The 15,718-nt window shown below is 46.4% G+C and overlaps 1 protein-coding gene across 2 annotated transcripts in view; it reads left to right on the plus strand.

The window, feature by feature from the left end:
• The window catches only part of PDK2 (pyruvate dehydrogenase kinase 2), a 266,084-nt gene that overhangs the window by 53,724 nt on the left and 196,642 nt on the right, over positions 1 to 15,718 (plus strand). The gene's annotated exons all lie outside the window — the stretch shown is intronic.

Below are 15,718 nucleotides of genomic sequence, written 5' to 3' on the forward strand. Positions count from 1 at the left end.
TGAAAGTGCGAATTAAGTAGGTTTGCTGTTAAATGTGAACGGAGTTGAATTTCTTCCCATTCCCTAGCAGGCAGGCACCAAAACCCTGAGCATAACAAGAGCTTGCTGGGCCAAGCCAATGGCCCATGTAGTCCGGCATCACGTTCTCACAGTAGCAACCCAGGTGCCTATGGAAGGTCTACAAGCTGGATTCAAACGCAAAAGTGCTCTCTCTCCCTATGGTTTCCACTACACTGGTACCTCGGGTTACAGACACTGCAGGTTACAGACGCTTCAGGTTACAAACTCTGCTAACCCAGAAGTCGTACCTCAGGTTAAGAACTTTACCTCAGGATGAGAACATAAATCGCACGGTGGCAGCGGGAGGCCCCATTAGCTAAAGTGGTACCTCAGGTGAAGAACAGTTTCAGGTTAAGAACGGACCTCCGGAACGAATTAAGTTCTTAACCCGAGGTACCACTGTAATGGGTATTTGTCTGTGGAGGCAGAGTATAGCCATTGTGGCTAGTCGCTATTAATAACCCTCTCCTCCATGAATTTGTCTAATCCTCTCTTTTTTAAGACATAATTCTTTAATTGTTTTTCACAGGTTTTGCAACTTTACCTATATTTCAATATGGTTCCCCCCCTTAAATGTTGACTTCCCACCCTCACTTCCGTGACGTTTTTATTCCTAAAGGTAAAGGTAAAGGTACCCCTGCCCGTACGGGCCAGTCGTGACCGACTCTAGGGTTGCGCACTCATCTCGCTCAAGAGGCCGGGAGCCGGCGCCGTCCGAAGACACTTCCAGATCACATAAAGAAACTGAAGGTACTTTCTACCACCTTTGGTGGACGTGCCCGAAGATTAAGGCTTTCTGGGAAATGATATATAATGAAATGAAAAAGGTACTTAAATGTACTTTCCCTAAGAAACCAGAGGCCTTTCTCTTGGGCATTGTCGGCCAATTGGTGTCAAAGAAAGATAGGAATTTCTTTATGTATGCTACGACAGCAGCAAGAATACTCATCGCAAAGTATTGGAAGACACAAGATCTACCCACTCTGGAAGAATGGCAGATGAAAGTGATGGCCTATATGACACTGGCGGAGATGACTGGCAGAATCTGCGATCAGGGGAAAGAGACAGCGGAAGAAGATTGGAAGAAATTTAAAATTTATCTTAAGGACTATTACAAACTTGATGAAGGTTAAAATGTCAAGGCTTCTAGAATGAAAGGGTTACAGCGAGATAATATTAGATTGAAGGAAATGCTAGTAAGAGATACCTTTGACAGAATTGTTAGAAGTTGCTGAAAAACTTTGGGCATTGGGATGCAGAAAGGGGAGGTATGGGGAAGTCTGAGAAACGAAGTTCATGAAAATTTGTTTATGAAATTATACATGTTTGTATGTCTTTTTATATGTTAGTATTGTCTTAAATTTTTTTGTAAAACTAATAATATATATATATATATATATATATATATATATATATATATATATATATTTGCTTTCGTAGATTTTCACGGGTACAGGAATGCAGGTTTTGGTGTCTTCGGGTGTCTTCCCGTGTAAGAGTCGGGGTGTCTGTGCGACGTTTCGACGAGGTCTCACTCGTCATCTTCAGGCTGGTGCTTTCGGCTTCTTGTTACTGGAACAGAGCAGAGTCTGGTGTTTGAGTTCCTATAAATACTGTTGAGGGGTGTGGTGTATAGCCTCCAACGTTCTGGGCAAAGAGGAAGTTCCTAGATTAGTGTGCCTTTTCTTCTTTTGTTCCTTAATTACTTGAGGGATATCTTGAGTGATTTCATGAGTGATATTCTGAATACCACTGGGTGGGTCATTAAGTGTAGAGAAAACCAGAGAAAAATCTTCCAGATGCCCCAAACTCTACGGTCTCCCCAAGATACACAAAGAAGGAACACCACTCAGACCAATAGTCAGCTCCATAGGCTCACCTCTACAAAATCTCGCTAAATTTCTCGCTAAGCAACTTCAGCCCTATGCAGAATCCATCGCTTCACACGTTACTAACTCCTTCCAGTTCATTGAAACAATAAAGAAGCAATACCTACATCCCGATGACCTACTTGTGAGCTTCGATGTTGTATCTCTCTTCACTCAAGTGCCCATTAATGAAGCCTTGACAGCCATTCAAAACAAATACAACCCCCCCAAATACATCCTGGACCTGACCAACCACTGCCTAACCAACACGTACTTCATCCACAATGGACAAAGATACAAACAGATAGAAGGAGCACCTATGGGATCACCCCTCTCACCGGTCATCGCAAATTTGTACATGGAACACTTTGAAACCAATGCTTTAGACAAGTCAGAACACAAACCCAAACTTTGGCTCAGATATGTTGACGACACCTTTGTAATTTGGCCACACGGGAAAGAAAAACTAGATAGCTTCCTCACACATCTCAACAGCCTACACCCCAAAATACAATTCACTATGGAAATAGAAGACAACAACCAACTCCCCTTTCTTGACGTCCTAATCTACAAAAAACCTGATGGCTCCCTAGGACACACTATCTACCGGAAAAAAACACACACCAACCGCTACTTACATGCACAATCACACCACCACCCTGCACAAATAAACTCCGTAGCCAAGACTCTCATCTCCAGAACCAAACGCCTGGCTGACAAAGACCACTTGACAACTGAGTTACAGAATCTCTCAAATGTGTTAATCGCCAATGGATACCAGAAAAACAGGGTTACGAAGCTAATCCAAAAAGAAACACCCCCCAAAAACCAAGACACAGAAGAAAACAATGGCATGGCCCTCCTTCCTTATATCAAGGGCACTACAGACAAAATCAGCAAAATCCTCCATAAACACAATATCAAAACAGCCTTCTGCACCAACCAAAAAATAGCCAATATCCTCAGAAACCCAAAAGACAAAATCCAGCTGGAAAACCAAGGGGTCTATGAAATACCCTGCAAAGTCTGCCCAGCCACGTACATTGGACAAACAAACAGACGAATAAATGCACGTATCGCAGAACACAAGAATGCCGTCAAAAAAGAAGAAAAAACTTCCTCTCTTTTCCAACACATGAAAGAAACAGGACACGAAATTAATTTTGCAGATTCCAAATTGCTCTTTAACATTGAACATCACCACAAGAGAATAATCATGGAAGCCATCGAGATAGAGAAACACCCTCACAACATGAACAAGCGTGACGACACGTCCCGCCTGCCAGACATCTGGAAATTAGCCCTCCCCACAAAAACCGACACCAGAACCAGAGGCACACAGAACGCCGTCACCAATCAACCACACCAGACCCAAACCCAGACCCTCTCCACAGACATATTACAGACTCCATCCAGTAGCCAAACTATAGTGGCACCTCCGGATGCTGCACCCCCCTGCAATCCCTACACAGATCTGGCTGGCACAAGGCACAGAACCACAGCTCGCCCCTATACACGAAGCCAAGCCAGAGCACAACTAAATGCAGCACAGCCATCTTCTCAGAAAAACTCTTCACAAGCTCAAGAGGTCAAGACACAAAAGCTTTAGCAACTAATCTACACTTAATGACCCACCCAGTGGTATTCAGAATATCACTCATGAAATCACTCAAGATATCCCTCAAGTAATTAAGGAACAAAAGAAGAAAAGGCACACTAATCTAGGAACTTCCTCTCTGCCCAGAACGTTGGAGGCTATACACCACACCCCTCAACAGTATTTATAGGAACTCAAACACCAGACTCTGCTCTGTTCCAGTAACAAGAAGCCGAAAGCACCAGCCTGAAGATGACGAGTGAGACCTCGTCGAAACGTCGCCCAGACACCCCGACTCTTACACGGGAAGACACCCGAAGACACCAAAACCTGCATTCCTGTACCCGTGAAAATCTACGAAAGCATATATATATATATATATATAAAGACACTTCCAGATCACATGGCCAGCGTGACGAAGCTGCTCTGGCGAGCCAGCACCAGTGCCGCACACAGAAACGCCATTTACCTTCCCGCTATAAAGCGGCACCTATTTATCTACTTGCACTTTGATGTGCTTTCGAACTGCTAGGTTGGCAGGAGCAGGGACCGAACAACGGGAGCTCACCCCGCCGCGGGGATTCGAACCGCCGACCTTACGATCAGCAAGTCCTAGGCACTGAGGTTTTACCCACAGCGCCACCCACGTCCTACTACTACTTTATATGACATACTTTAACCCAATACAATTATCCTTCATGTCACTTATCATTGTTTTCATTCCGCTGCTCATCATTCAAACCCTGCCTGTGGTTTCATTTTACTATAACAGTTCTTCAGGTATGTTGAAAAGGTTCTCCACTCTTCCATGAACTGTCCATCTCTTGTGTCTCTCATTTTCTGCTGTCAATTTTGCCATTTCTGCACAGTCTGTTAACATTTGAAGCCATTCCTCCTTAGCTGGCACTTCTAGGGGAGCGGGTGGCGCTGTGGTCTAAACCACCGAGCCTCTTGGGCTTGCTGATCAGAAGGTCGGCAGTTTGAATCCTCGCGACGGGGTGAGCTCCCATTGCTCTGTCCCTGCTCCTGCGAACCTAGCAGTTTGAAAGCATGCCAGCGCAAGTAGATAAATAGGCACCGCTGCAGCGGGAAGGTAAATGGCGTTTCCATGCGCTCTGGTTTCCCTCATGGTGCTCTGTTGTGCCAGAAGCAGTGTAGTCATGCTGGCCACATGACCCGGAAAGCTGTCTGTGGACAAACGCCGGCTCCCTTGGCCTGAAAGCGAGATGAGCACCGCAACCCCATAGTCGCCTTTGACTGGACGTAACTGTCCAGGGGTCCTTGACCTTTTACCTTCTACTTCTCTTTCTTTCCATTTTTGCACCGACAGGATTCTGGCTGCTGTTACATACCTTAATAGTTTAACCACCTTTTTCGGGACCTCCCTATTATCCCGAGGAGAAAAGCTTCAGGACTTTATTTTTTTAAATGCTTTTATTAGCAATTTCAACATAACAACATATCAAAACTTAGCATATTCATTATTCCCCCCCTTTCCCCCACCCCTCCTCATAACCTCCCCTTCAGAGACTTCCCTCAGCTCCTCTCTCTGGTTTCTCAACCCATATTATTCACTGCATGTTATAAAGTTATACAAATCCTCACATTCACAGCTGTCAACTTTTCCCTTTTCTTGCGAGGAATCCTATTCGGAATAAGGGAATTTCCCTTTAAAAAAGGGAAACGTTGACAGCTATGCTCACATTATCTGTCTACCATGTTATCAATCAATAAACTTTCCACAAATTACTTAAAAAGACAACAAAATGAATTGGACTCCTGGGCAGGTTTTGAATAAACATACACAATTTTATTGAAAGCTTCAGGACTTTTTGAACATTTTCTTCAATTCTTTATGTATAATTCCCCCAAAGCCTTTAGCTTTTTTTCATGTCCACCAAGTATATTTTAAAAAAGACCCTTCAGTATGCTTACACTTCCGACATTTAGTAAATTGTTTCCAACCCCAGGGTGGAGACTGGTGGTGTTGCAAGGCCATAATAGTGAGAGGGGCTGCTGGAACCTTAGCTGCCAATCCAGTGGTTCAGTTCCTAGCATCCCCTTAACAATTTGCTCTTGTCAGCCCTGTTTGCTGGGCTGGGCAGGTCCCAGACATGGTCTGGCCCCAATGGCGCCACTGAGAACAAGTCCCATGTGCAGTTGATAGGTTTGTGCAGAAGGAAACTCAGGTCCTGTCCTTCCCTCCCCTTGATAGCTCTGGATAGGTGGTCTCAGAATGAGAGTCCAGCACTGAGTCTGCTTCCTCGGAGAGTTTGGTGGATCCCCACCCCGACACATTAAATTATAAGGTGTGAGGGACAGTAGCAGTATAGGATCGCCGCCTGAGGCTGAGGTCATAGGAGCACAGGAAGATCCCTTACTCTGGATCGCACCATGAGCTCCTCTAGCTCAATATTGTCCACTCTGAGTGGCATATTGTCCGTCAACTCCTTTCCAGTGGTGCGGGTGCCTACAGAAATGGGGCCCAAACCCGGCTAATAAGACACCAGGGGGAGCTAACAGCATGCTGAGGAAGTACTTAAGGGGGTATCCTTCCCTACACCAAGCAGAGATTTGAGCATACTCACTATTTCATCACCTTCGACCCTCCTTCAATCTGAAGGTTCCCAGGGCAGTGCATAAAAAGGTAAAGGTAAAGGGACCCCTCACCATTAGGTCCAGTCATGACCGACTCTGGGGTTGCGGTGCTCATCTCGCTTTATTGGCCGAGGGAGCCGGCGTACAGCTTCCGGGTCATGTGGCCAGCATGACTAAGCCACTTCTGGCAAACCAGAGCAGCACACGGAAACGCCGTTTACCTTCCCACCGGAGCGGTACCTATTTATCTACTTGCACTTTGAGGTGCTTTCGAACTGCTAGGTGGGCGGGAGCAGGGACTGAGCATCGAGAGCTCACCCTGTCACAGGGATTCAAACTGCCGACCTTCTGATCGGCAAGTCCTAGGCTCTGTGGTTTAACCCACAGTGCCACCCGCGTCCCTAGAGGTATACCCGCATCCACAGAGGTATACTTAGGCTCATTTGCACCCTTGGCAATGAGCTGCTTCAGCGTTCCCTTCCCCCCGCCGTCCTTTGCACCCTTGGCAATTGCCAGGTCTGTCACAATTTTTGCACTCCCCTGGGCCTGGGCTCTTGGTGGCGGCCAGCCTGGCCAACCCCTACGTACACCCCTGACCCCACCAACAAGAGCTAGTCAATAGCCTGGCTGCTACATTGGAAATGTGTTTTGGGGTGGGTATATTCTGCCACGCGCCACTGATGCTGTAGTAGCGCATTTGTGGCGGGTTTAATCCAGACATCCTTCCACATTTGGGCTCTGGGCATGCGGTTCCCCATCCCTGCAATAAGGAAGTTGAATCCCCAGAACAGGAGACTGTTCCTTCCACTCTCCAGCCTCTGAAATGAAAGTCATTCGATTTCACTGCATGCTTTCCATCAGCATCATTTGCCTTCCCTCCCGTACCTGGCCTACTTTTTTTTATTGAGCTAAGTAGCGCTGGGAAGCTCTGCTGGATCCTAGTTTGGGGTGGCAAATGTAGCAGAGCGATGGTTTGCTCCTTTAGACCTCCCTGAACCAGATTGGAATTCGTTGCCGTTCACCCCAAACTGACACCTCAGGAAGAGCTGGAAATCCAGATCGGAAAGCAGACAACTGTGTGTGCATGTGTGTGTGCGTGCCTTGTTTATGAAAAGTACTCCAGGCAGAGTGGCAGTGTGGCGCAGCGATTAGAGCATTGGGCTGGGCTGTAATAAACCCTGCTTCCAATTTCTCCTCGCCTTTGAAGCTTCCTGTGGAGCAGGTTGGCCAACTCTTTTCTTCTTGCAGTGCCGCCGTGCCTTTGCGTCAGCCTCCCCCAACTGGTGCCCTCCTCTTTGTTGTTGACCTACCATCCTCTGATCATTGGGCCACGCGAGCTGGCACTGATGGGAGCTGGAGATCACGGGGATTGAACATGGGACCTTCTGCATGCAAGGCAACAGTTCTACCACTGAGCTACGTCCCTTCCCCAAAGCTCACTGGGCAATCTTGGGCCAATCACTTGGTCTCGTTCTACCTCCCAGGTTATGGTTACCAGATTTTTTTTCAATGAATCAGGGGACTCTTCCCCCCCTTTTTTTCCTTTTTGAAGCTGAGTAGCAAAAGGGAGTCAGTAGTGTGGATGTAATTCCTAATAAAAATGCTTCTGGCTTTTTAACAAATGTTTTTTTTTATATAAAAATCATTTCATTATCATCTCCAGAAAGCTTTTATTACCTTACAGGTCCACCACATGTGATAAAAGGTACCTTCTTTTTCTTTACATTTCCATCAGGTATTTGTACTTGTCCTATACATTTTTTGCCAGCTTAGTAGGAGTCAGATACCACCGGCACATCGTTTTCATGTAATTCTCTTTCAAAGTACAAATGCTGAGTAAAGATAAATAAAGAACCTACCCATGTGATGCTGACACAAATTCCCACACTAGCACTAAGCGACACAACAATAGAACAATATCTCCATCTCTTCCCCCCTTTTCTTTCCCCTTTAACTTCCCCAAACCATAAGATGTCCATGACATTGGTGTCTCATACTGAACGCTAGCGAACTGTGAAAAAGACTCTTTGAATCGAAAGTGGAGATGCTCTATGTACTTTCCCTTGTCTATTTGTTTATTTTCTAACACAATAAAATCTTCAATTAAAAACAAATTTTAAAAATTCTATTGATTTGGAAATAATAGTTTGTATAAGTGGGTTGTCTTTGTCCAGGGAGTTTTCTTGGCATGGATACTGGAGTGGCTTGCCGGTTCCTGCTCCAAGTGGATCACGTTTGGTCAAAACTCTCCACCATGACCTGTCCATCTTGGGTGGCCCTGTACGGCATAGCTCATAGCTTCTCTGAGTTATTCAAGCCCCTTCGCCACGGCAAGGCAGTGATCCATGATCACTGCATATGGTGACAGCAGTCAAGCAATTAAAAGATGTCTGTTTCTTGGGAGAAAAGCAATGACAAACCTACCCAGCATCTTAAAAAGCAGGGACATCACCTTGCCGACAAAGGTCTGTATAGTTAAAGCTATGGTTTTCCCAGTAGTGATGTATGGAACTGAGAGCTGGACCATAAAGAAGGCTGATCACCAAAGAATTGATGCTTTTGAATTCTGGTGCTGGAGGAGACTCTTGAGAGTCCCATGGACTGCAATAAGATCAAACCTATCCACTCTGAAGGAAATCAGCCCTGAGTGCTCACTGGAAGGACAGATTAGGAAGCTGAGGCTCCAATACTTTGGCCACCTCATGAGAAGAGAAGACTCCCTGGAAAAGACCCTGATGTTGGGAAAGACTGAGGGCACAAGGAGAAGGGGAGGACAGAGGATGAGATGGTTGGACAGTGTTCTCAAAGCTACCGGCATGACTTTGACCAAACTGCGGGAGGCAGTGGAAGACAGGAGTGCCTGGCATGCTCTGGTCCATGGGGTCATGAAGAGTCAGACACGACTAAATGACTAAACAACACATAAGTGGGTTAAAATTTGGAAAAATAGATAAAAAAATAATTGGCAAAACACACACACACAGAGAGAGAGAGAGAGAGAGAGAGAGAGAGAGAGAGAGAGAAGTCCTGGGGCTCAAACCAACAAGAAGCCATACTCTCCCTGGCCAGGCAATATTGCACTTCCTTGCCCAGACCTGTCCCCAGTTGCTCTGAATGCAGGATGAGGCGATGAGTCTATGGAGGAAAAAAAGCCCTTGAGGTCTTGCCAGAAGAAAGGGTGTTTTGACATCAGGAAGGCTGACACCACATAAACAAAGAGCCAAACATCTGGGGGCGGCAAGCACCTCGTGTTTGTCCTCCTTCACCCTCCCCCTGCGGGGGAGGCCTTTGGGCTATGACTCACTGCAGAGGCACTCTGTGTCCTTGCCCCATGGAAGCACGGCTGCTGCAAAAGCTCTCTGCTGCAGCCCAAGAGTTGTTTATGGGCTTTGGAGCTCGCTTGGGCAGGGACAAGGGAATGGGAATGGATGGGGAAATGGCAGGACAGTGGTGACTGGGCAGGATATCCTTGCAGAGGTGTGGGCCTCAGCAGGTGCCCAGCTGTACCATCCCTGGGAGCAGCTGTAAACCTCCTGGGAACAGAACTATTCAGCTTGAGAAAAACAGCTGAAGACCACTCTGAGCCCTAGGGATACACCACAAGAATGAATGAATGAATGAGTGAATTGGAAGTGACCTCAAAGATCCTCTTGTCCAATGCAGAAAATCTACAGTGGTACCTTGGTTCTCAAACTTAATCTGTTCCGGATGTCCGTTCCAAAACCAAAGCGTTCCAAAACCAAGGCATGCTTTCCCATAGAAAGTAATGAATCCATTTTAAAAACAACCCCTAAGACATCACCTTGCCAACAAAGGTCCATATAGTAAAAGCTATGGTTTTCCCAGTAGTGATGTATGGAACTGAGAGCTGGACCATAAAGAAGGCTGATGGCCGAAGAATTGATGCTTTTGAATTCTGGTGCTGGAGGAGACACTTGAGAGTCCCATGGACTGCAAGAAGATCAAACCTATCCACTCTGAAGGAAATCAGCCCTGAGTGCTCACTGGAAGGATAGATCAGGAAGCTGAGGCTCCAAAACTTTGGCCACCTCATGAGAAGAGAAGACTCCCTGGAAAAGACCCTGATGTTGGGAAAGATGGAGGGCACAAGGAGAAGGGGACAGCAGAGGACGAGATGGCTGGACAGTGTTCTCGAAGCTACCACCATGAGTTTGACCAAACTGCGGGAGGCAGTGAAAGACAGGAGTGCCTGGCGTGCTCTGGTCCATGGGGTCACAAAGAGCCGGACACGACTAAACGACTAAACAACAACAACAACAACAACAACAAAACAGCAATTTAACACGGATTTTGCTATCTGTCGAGACCATTGAGCCACACCCTTTGAGAACCACTGGGTTAAAAGAAGGGCAGAGGCCTTGAAGTTGCCTATCTACAGTTTGCAACAAGAGAGCAGACTGAGCAAGTGTTCAGGTCACCTCCTTGTGCTATATTTCAATGACAGTGGTTAATTTCTAAATTTGCATTGACGCTTTAAAATTAGCATGTGCACATTCACTGCAAAGCTGCTTCCATGTGTGTGTCTTGTTCTCTCTTTGGGGACAATGCCTTAAGCGACCACCCTAGGAAGAGTATTGGTGGAACCCAGCAATGTAGGGAAAAAGTGTCAATTCCTGTAAAATAATACTGGTCCCCTTTCACTCCTAACTTGAAGGAAGTGTCCACACAAGGCTTTCGCCATAGCCCTTGTCTCCCTCCTGCGTAGATGCATTTCTAATGTCACCCAAAGTTGCACCTCCTGCTCTGGCTAACTTACCAGTTTTCCAAGCCAGCTGGCGTGATGCTGCCTGTCAGTGTTGCAATTCTCCCGCTCTGTGTACCGAGTTGCAAAAACTGCAGTGGTGCACACATGCTGAGTGCGCCTGTTTTCCTCTCCCTGATATTGCAGGGCATATGCTTTTAGGGGTGAAGCTGAATGAACATTGGAAGGTTCAGGACAGACCAAAGAAAGCCCTTCGCACAGCACATAGTTCAGCTATGGAACTCCTTGCCACAACCTTGATGACTTTAAAAGAGGATTAGACAAAATGTGTCAAGTACCGGTAAATTAAAATGGTGGGCAGCCAGCAGCCCAGAGGAGTTGGAGGGTGTAGCGTTTTGCTTTGCAGTGTGGAGGTGTGCTTCCAACAAAAGCAACATCTCTGCCAATTTGGAGCTGTCCGAGGTTCTGCAGAATGTGGCCATTCTCTCTGTTGCCCCAAACCTATGACCTGATTATTCAGATATCCTGCTGCCTATCAGCCTGGTACTCAACCCACTGATTTGTATGTCTGAACGCTCCCCATAAATAAAACAAATATGTACACACAGAAGCACACCATGCATATAGAAAGTCAGGTCAAGGATTGGCTTATACCATTCCCCTTGACATGGTAGCTCGTTTAGCTCTACAGTGTAAAGATCTTCAGAGTGATCTCTCACATCAGCTTTTCATTATTGCAAATCCATCAAGGGACCTTGAGCGTTAGTGAGGTTTTTCCACTATTTCAACATATATTTTTTTAAAAACTTTTGCAAATGTCTCTTATTCTCTCACCAGACTTACCTGCTCTTCTGGATTTACCTGCTGTTGCATCTAGTAGCTGCTGGCGACCACTTTGGCATCTGCTAAGCTAGCAGTCAAAGAGTCTCTGAAAACTCTTATCTACCTATCCCTTTTTCTAGGGATGGTTCTGGAGACGCCTTCTTTCAGACACCCCCAGTCCTTTAAAGCAGCCCTTCAAACTGAAAATCTTAAATTCTTCCCATGGCCCTACATTGCACAAGGACGCTTCAGGGTTATTAATGGTTATCTCCATCAGAGCCAGCTCCAGGACTGGGGAGCGCAACAAAGAAACCCCCTCCCCATACAACGATGTGCTGTGCACCTGGGGTTCCTGGGGATCTCTAGCAGGTGTACTCTACAGCACCATTCACTATCCATTTCTGCCCTGGACCTTTGTTAAAACATAACAGAAGACCTCTGACCTACTGCCAGTGGCGGCCGTTTTTCCTTTACAAAGTCCCACAAGTTGAGCCAACTTCTGGGGCCTTGTGGTGATGGAGAATGTCCATTGCTAGGAGTTGTTTAATCTTTATTTTTGTTTAATGATGGGACCATGTCAGCTGCCTGAGGATGCCTGGTGGTGCTGCTAGGCCTGGCCTTAGATTTGACTAGCCTATGGCTAGGGCGTTTTGTGAGCTTCCAAAACAATTGGCTGGCCTCTGTTGGAGAAATACATGTAACTCCCCATTGATGCGGAGCAAAAATCGGCCCTAAAAGAGCTAAAAAAAATGGCACAAAAACAGCATCTGGCAATTCCACCAGCCTTTGCGAGTGCGATTCCAGGAGCCCTTGCACCAACCTTTGAGGCCTGTGGAGAGTTGGAGTTTGAGCAAGGAGGTTTGGAGGGAGCTATTGTGGTGGAGTTTGATAGAGTTTTGGTTTTTTTAAAAAAGGGTTTCCCAAGGGTTTCAAGAGGCTTAGAGGGTGTTTGCAGGCTTTTTCAGTGGTGTTTTCAATATACAGTGGTACCCTGGTTCTCAAACGCCTTGGTACTCAAACAACTTGGTGCCCAAACCCAGAAGTAAGTGTTCGGGTTTGCGAACTATTTGTCGGAAGCTGAACGTGCTCCGTTTTGAGTGCCACACTTCCGTTTTGAGTGTTACACTGAGGTCTGTCTGTTTTTGCTATTTATTTTCCTTTTTTTTTTTTTGCAGCTCTTTTTTTCATTCTTTTGACTGTGGAACCCAGTTCAGCTACGGATTGGTTGATTGTGTGACTGCAGTACATTGTTTATTGCTTTCATTTTATGGATCGATGCTCTTGTTAGATCAGGGGTCAGCAAACTTTTTCAGCAGGGGGCCGGTTCACTGTCCCTCAGACCTTGTGGTGGGCTGGACTATATATTTTTTTTGGAGCGGAGAACAAATTCCTATGCCCCACAAATAAACCAGAGATACATTTTTTTTAAAAAAAGCACAGATTCTACTCATGTAAAAACACTCTGATTCCTGGACCATTTGCTGGCCAGATTTAGAAGGCGATTGGGCCGGATCCGGCCCCCAGGCCTTAGTTTGCCTACCTATGTGTTAGCTAGTAAAATTCATATTAAATTGCTGTTTTAGGAGTTGTTTTTAAAAGTCTGGAATGAATTAATCCATTTTGCATTACTTTCTATGGGAAAGCGCATGCCTTGGTTTTGGAACACTTTAGTTGTGGAACGGACTTCTGGAACGGATTAAGTATGAGAACCAAGGTACCACTGTATGCGATTTCACTTAAACGTGCAGTGTCTTGGAATGTAACCTCCCACCTAAATGCAAACTTGCCTGTAGTGATGGGCTACACAAAGGATGGAGAACCTATAGTCTTCCAGATGTTGGGACTCCCCACTCCCATAGGCCTTGCCAACTGGGGCTGATGAGAGCTGGAGTCCAGCCACATCCGAAGGGCTATTGGTTTTCCATCCCTGGAACAGACTCACCTTTGGTCTGATGCACCAAGCTACACTTTAGTTTTTTGTTTTTGTTTTTTTAAGGTTAGTACAGTGGTACCTCAGTTTACGGATGCAGGTGGCGCTGTGGGTTAAACCACAGAGCCTAGGCCTTGCCGATCAGATGGTCGGCGGTTCGAATCCCCACAACGGGGTGAGCTCCAGTTGTTCGGTCCCTGCTCCTGCCAACCTAGCAGTTCGAAAGCACGTCAAAGTGCAAATAGATAAATAGGTACCGCTCCGGCGGGAAGGTAAACGGTGTTTCCGTGCGCTGCTCTGGTTTGCCAGAAGTGGCTTGGTCATGCTGGCCACATGGCCCGGAAGCTGTACGCCGGCTCCCTCGGCCAATAAAGCGAGATGAGCACCACAACCCCAGAGTCGGCCACAACTGGACCTAACCCCAGAGTCGGCCACAACTGGACCACAACTATACCCCCCAATAGGAGTATAGCATCTAGATCAAGGGAAGTAATAGTGCCACTGTATTCTGCTCTGGTCAGACCTCACCTGGAGTACTGTGTCCAGTTCTGGGCACCACAGCTCAAGAAGGACACTGACAAACTGGAACGTGTCCAGAGGAGGGCAACCAAAATGGTCAAAGGCCTGGAAATGATGCCTTATGAGGAACGGCTAAGGGAGCTGGGCATGTTTAGCCTGGAGAAGAGGAGGTTAAGGGGTGATATGATAGCCATGTTCAAATATATAAAAGGATGTCACATAGAGGAGGGAGAAAGGTTGTTTTCTGCTGCTCCAGAGAAGCGGACACGGAGCAATGGATCCAAACTACAAGAAAGAAGATTCCACCTAAACATTAGGAAGAACTTCCTGACAGTAAGAGCTGTTCGACAGTGGAATTTGCTGCCAAGGAGTGTGGTGGAGTCTCCTACTTTGGAGGTCTTTAAGCAGAGGCTTGACAACCATATGTCAGGAGTGCTCTGATGGTGTTTCCTGCTTGGCAGGGGGTTGGACTCGATGGCCCTTGTGGTCTCTTCCAACTCTATGATTCTATGATTCTATGATTCTATGATTCTAATGGTCAGGGGTCCCTTTACCTTTACCTCGGTTTACAAACAGCCCTGTTTACAAACTATTTGTTTTACAAACTCCGCAAAACTGGAAGTAGTGTTCCAGTTAGCGAACTTTACCTCGGTCTAAGAACGGAAGCCGAATGGTGGAAGGGCACTGGTGCCAGGAGACCTCATTAGGGAAAGCACACCTCGGTTTAATAACGGATTTGGTTTAAGAACGGACTTCAGGAATGGATTAAGTTCGTAAACTGAGGTACCACTGTATTGCTTCCTTCTGCTGCTCATGAAAAGCCCAATTTCTAAGCTCATTGTCTATTGTCTGACTCTCTCCTGGTTTGAGGACTCTTAGCTGCTGAGCTGCTCAGGGTGAACAGAGGCCTCTCCTTGCCCCAAAGTCTCACACACCCATCACATAAACCATCCCTGTTGTGGGGTGAGGCTCTTTGCATGCAATACTCCCTCCCACCTTGTTTGTTTGCAAATGGCAGTATTGGCCTTGGCCTGCCGGAGGACGACAACTTTTGGTGCTGTGTCAGAAACAATACCAATTACATTTCTGTGGTATATTTGCCCCTTCAAGGGGTCAGGGAGAGAATCCCAATGTGCTTGGTAGTTCCTTTTTTCCTTCTCCAGCTCAGGAAAAATAAAAACTCATTTCCTTGAAAACAAGGAGCAGCTGAAGCTGAGCCACGTTGGCGAATGCAGAGATGGGGAATCTGTGGTCCCTCCAGACGCTGCCACACTCCTACTCCCATCAGCCCCCAGCCACTGTGGCCAATGGTCAGGAATGATAGGAGTTGTAGTTTTGAATGATCTGGAGACCACATGTTCTCTGTCTCTGCGCAAATGTACAGTATGTCATGAGCAAGACTGAGGACCAATATATATCTTGCAAATGGTAGACTTTGCAACATGGGCTGAGCTTTGAAATGCAATTTAAGTTTTGAGTGTGTGTTGGCTGATTCAAACACCTGCATGTGGTGTCGGAAATACAGCCCATTCCCCTTCCCTTGTTTCACTGAAGTGTGTGAGTGAGGTACACACACACACACACACACACACACACACAGA

Source organism: Podarcis vaucheri, assembly GCF_965113315.1.
Source record: "Podarcis vaucheri genome assembly, chromosome: 13".
In the NCBI taxonomy this organism is placed as follows: Eukaryota; Metazoa; Chordata; class Lepidosauria; order Squamata; family Lacertidae; genus Podarcis; species Podarcis vaucheri.